Raw genomic sequence first — 5,614 nt, forward strand, 5'->3', positions numbered from 1 at the left:
TCTACATGGTGTGATTTATCCCTGCCCACTTATAGACAATCTATTTTCTTTTATAGTTCTACTCTACAGACACTTTCCTTCACATATACTTTGAATGTATTATTTTACATTTTTAGCAGAAATATCCTATATATGCAAATATGATCAAAAATGAAAGTTGACATGTTTAGGTGAGCTTTAGTCATTTCTGTAAATGTCATCAGAATAGATTCATATTAAAGAAATGCTCAAACCATTCATCCAGATATTTCATTATGGTGGGCTTTATTCAGTGTCACCGAGTCTATTTTCACTCCACCATCATAACAGAGTGTGTGTATGACATCAGAGTCTGCTGAATATTCTCTCTGAGGCAGAAACAAAAAACTAAACTCCACAATTCACAAAACTCACTCACAAATAAACAGGAGCGGGACTCAGAGGCTCTGCTCTTTTAAATAATGCTGTTAAAATCTTTCGCTTGCTTGGAAAAGGTCATATTCACAAGTCTAAAGTTACAGCTTCTAAACCAGATTTGATTGTATTTTGCTCTGAATTAAAAAGTTTTGCTGATTCCTTGTGTAAATTAAACAGAAAAAAAACATCAGATTTTAAATAAGATTATTTAGTCACTTGTAAATAGAGATTCAAGGGATTTTAAATGGTATTTCCCCATCCCACCACTTTAGTCAAATGAAATGTAAAACATTTTATTTTCTTTATTTTTATTATTTGTTAAGGTTGATTTTATTGTATTTTATTTATTTATTTTAATTTTGATGTCTTCTTTGTTTATACTTAAATCCCCCGTTATATATGTATATGTTGATTGTTTTTACTAACTGTTAAATTCAATTGTTACTTGAAAAAAGTTACAAATATTACTTGCAAAATGTTAAAGGGGTCATATGATGCTGCTAAAAAGAGAATTATTTTGTGTATTTGGTGTAATGAAATGTGTTTATGTGGTTTAAGGTTCAAAAAACATTATTTTCCACATACTGTACATTATTGTACTCTATGCCCCGCCTTCTGAAACGCATTGATTATACAAAGCTCATCGTTCTGAAAAGAGAGGTGTGCTGTGATTGGCCAGCTATCCAGTGTGTTGTGATTGGCCGAATACTCAAGCGTATGATGGAAATGTTAAGCCCCTTAACATACTGTGATACGTGTCCCACTCTTATACTGTGTTTTTATGCTTTGTGTTGCATATCGTGCCGCGTAAACATAAAACCATGTCTGCATTTGTGATCGGAGAAACAACAAACAACAAGCGCTACTCTACACTGCTCAAAACTCACGTTTGAATCATCAGTGGCAAGTCCTTTACATATGTTAGCCTACTTACATACCATCAGACAGAAGCGCCAGACTGTCCTAGCAAAGAGTGAGGAACAGGCCACGGCTATAACGAGGAACGGCCGGCGGACTCAACGAAGGAGCAGCCACATGTGATGACCCCGGGCTGGACTCTGCTTTGTCCACGCTGAAAGCCGATCCGGTGATCCACAGTGCAAAGTTGATGTATTTCCTCAGCGACCAGCACGGATCAGCTCCAGGCATGACAAAGCAGATATCGTCCTCTTTTGGAAGGCCAAACAAAGTAGTTTTGCTTTCACAGTGAAACACACAGCGTCTATACGACATGATGGTGGTGGCAACAACAATACTACAACGAGAATAAAAGGTACGCCTTCTTTGCGTGAACATCTGTGCGGCGTTATGCAAATCTTCCCACATAGGGATGTAGAGATGTGGGGCGTGTTAGAACGAGTCGTTTCAGGGGGGCTTGGACGAGTCTTAACTTTTATAAAGAATATCTCTTTGGATTTGAGACTTTAGTCTTTGCAACTTTACAGATCTTCTTTATGCACCAAGAGCTTGTAACACTCCAAAGAGAAAGGAAAATTTAAAATCGCATCATATGACTCTAAAAAAGGTCTATAAGAAACTAAAACTGCCAGTAGGTGGCAGTAAATGTCTTAATGAGTCATTACTGATTACAGATTACACGATGAAAACTGAAGTCAGTAACGTAATAGACTGACGGCTGACATAGTAAAAGAAATGGACACAGTGACCCCGTTGGATTCAACGGAGACAAGTGAAGTCAATTAGAAGCACGCACTTCCTGGGGGTCGAGCGTACTGCGCAGATTCAAACTCAGCTTGATGACATAAATGTCACGTGAGCAACCTGTCTGACAATTGTAAGTCTTCTAATCGCTGTGCCAAGAGAAATCTGAATCACCCACCGAATCTTGCAGACGTTGAATAATTTTGTCCCGTGTCTTTTATGGACTCTCTATGGGCTTCTCCCTTGACTTCATGCCTCCACGTCCCCTCGATAGCCTCATAGACAGTAAAAGATTGCCTGCGAGCTTCTCCTCCTGTCCATATAGTAATTTCTCTACTGTGCGACAGAGAGTCGCAGGTTATGATGCAATCGTTAGCCTATTTTTACAAAAACTGCTTCTATGGGGCCATAACGTAAGATACAAGGTAATGGGGCCTTTTATACATTTTCGTGTTTCTTTAGAAATAAATAATGGACAAATGGAGTCTTTAAACGCCTCAGATGTAAAGTTATTCGCTGTCAAAGTGACGCCAAAATGAATGGGAGTCAATGGAATGCTAACAGCAGGTGGGGGTCCGCTAGCAGATGACCTCAGAACTCACATCATCATCTCCAGAATGAGTGTGTCTCATGCGACAGACGACCTCAGGACTTCACGTCATCATCTCCAGAACAAGTGTCTCATGCGACAGACGACCTAAGAACTCACGTCATCATCTCCAGAATGAGTGTGTTTCTCATGCGACAGACGCCCTGAGAACTCACGTCATCATCTCCAGAACGAGTGTCTCATGCGACAGACGACCCAAGAACTCACGTCATCATCTCCAGAATGAGTGTGTTTCTCATGCGACAGACGACCTCAGAACTTCACGTCATCATCTCCAGAATGAGTGTGTTTCTCATGCGACAGACGCCCTCAGAACTCACGTCATCATCTCCAGAATGAGTGTGTTTCTCATGCGACAGACAACCTCAGAACTTCACGTCATCATCTCCAGAATGAGTGTGTTTCTCATGCGACAGACGCCCTCAGAACTCACGTCATCATCTCCAGAATGAGTGTTTCTCATGCGACAGACGCCCTCAGAACTCACGTCATCATCTCCAGAATGAGTGTGTTTCTCATGCGACAGACGACCTAAGAACTCACGTCGTCATCTCCAGAATGAGTGTGTGTCTCATGCGACAGAGGACCTCAGAACTCACGTCATCATCTCCAGAATGAGTGTTTCTCATGCGACAGACGACCTAAGAACTCACGTCATCATCTCCAGAATGAGTGTGTTTCTCATGCGACAGACACCCTCAGAACTCACGTCATCATCTCCAGAACGAGTGTCTCATGCGACAGAAGACCTAAGAACTCACGTCATCATCTCCAGAATGAGTGTGTTTCTCATGCGACAGACGACCTCAGAACTCACGTCATCATCTCCAGAACGAGTGTCTCATGCGACAGACAACCTAAGAACTCACGTCATCATCTCCAGAATGAGTGTGTTTCTCCAGAATGAGGTCGTCTCTCATTCGACAGACGACCTCAGAACTCACGTCATCATCTCCAGAATGAGTGTCTTATGCGACAGACGACCTAAGAACTCACGTCATCATCTCCAGAATGAGTGTGTTTCTCATGCGACAGACGACCTCAGAACTTCACGTCATCATCTCCAGAATGAGTGTGTTTCTCATGCGACAGACGACCTCAGAACTTCACGTCATCATCTCCAGAATGAGTGTGTTTCTCATGCGACAGACGCCCTCAGAACTCACGTCATCATCTCCAGAATGAGTGTGTTTCTCATGCGACAGACGCCCTCAGAACTCACGTCATCATCTCCAGAATGAGTGTGGTTCTCATGCGACAGACGCCCTCAGAACTCACGTCATCATCTCCAGAATGAGTGTGTTTCTCATGCGACAGACGCCCTCAGAACTCACGTCATCATCTCCAGAATGAGTGTTTCTCATGCGACAGACGCCCTCAGAACTCACGTCATCATCTCCAGAATGAGTGTGTTTCTCATGCGACAGACGACCTCAGAACTCAAGTCATCATCTCCAGAATGAGTGTGTTTCTCATGTGACAGACGACCTCAGAACTTCACGTCATCATCTCCAGAATGAGTGTGTTTCTCATGCGACAGACGACCTCAGAACTCACGTCATCATCTCCAGAATGAGTGTGTTTCTCATGCGACAGACGACCTCAGAACTCAAGTCATCATCTCCAGAATGAGTGTGTTTCTCATGCGACAGACGACCTCAGAACTCACGTCATCATCTCCAGAATGAGTGTGTTTCTCATGCGACAGACGCCCTCAGAACTCACGTCATCATCTCCAGAATGAGTGTGTTTCTCATGCGACAGACGCCCTCAGAACTCACGTCATCATCTCCAGAATGAGTGTGTTTCTCATGCGACAGACGCCCTCAGAACTCACGTCATCATCTCCAGAATGAGTGTGTGTCTCATGCGACAGACGACCTAAGAACTCACGTCATCATCTCCAGAATGAGTGTGTTTCTCATGCGACAGACGCCCTCAGAACTCACGTCATCATCTCCAGAATGAGTGTGTTTCTCATGCGACAGACGCCCTCTCAGAACTCACGTCATCATCTCCAGAATGAGTGTATGTCTCATGCGACAGACGACCTAAGAACTCACGTCATCATCTCCAGAATGAGTTTGTGTCTCATGCGACAGACGACCTCAGAACTCACGTCATCATCTCCAGAATGAGTTTGTGTCTCATGCGACAGACGACTTCAGAACTCACATCATCATCTCCAGAATGAGTTCATTTCTCCAGAATGAGGTCGTCTCTCATTCGACAGACGACCTCAGAACTCACGTCATCATCTCCAGAACGAGTGTCTCATGCGACAGACAACCTAAGAACTCACGTCATCATCTCCAGAATGAGTGTGTTTCTCATGCGACAGACGACCTCAGAACTTGACGTCATCATCTCCAGAATGAGTGTGTTTCTCATGCGACAGACGACCTCAGAACTTCACGTCATCATCTCCAGAATGAGTGTGTTTCTCATGCGACAGACGCCCTCAGAACTCACGTCATCATCTCCAGAATGAGTGTGTTTCTCATGCGACAGACGCCCTCAGAACTCACGTCATCATCTCCAGAATGAGTGTTTCTCATGCGACAGACGCCCTCAGAACTCACGTCATCATCTCCAGAATGAGTGTGTTTCTCATGCGACAGACGCCCTCAGAACTTCACGTCATCATCTCCAGAATGAGTGTGTGTCTCATGCGACAGACGACCTTAGAACTCACGTCATCATCTCCAGAATGAGTGTGTTTCTCATGCGACAGACGACCTCAGAACTCAAGTCATCATCTCCAGAATGAGTGTGTGTCTCATGCGACAGACGACCTAAGAACTCACGTCATCATCTCCAGAATGAGTGTGTTTCTCATGCGACGGACGCCCTCAGAACTCACGTCATCATCTCCAGAATGAGTGTGTTTCTCATGCGACAGACGCCCTCAGAACTCACGTCATCATCTCCAGAATGAGTGTATGT

The sequence above is a fragment of the Cyprinus carpio genome, chromosome A10, assembly GCF_018340385.1.
Source record: "Cyprinus carpio isolate SPL01 chromosome A10, ASM1834038v1, whole genome shotgun sequence".
NCBI classification, from domain to species: Eukaryota; Metazoa; Chordata; class Actinopteri; order Cypriniformes; family Cyprinidae; genus Cyprinus; species Cyprinus carpio.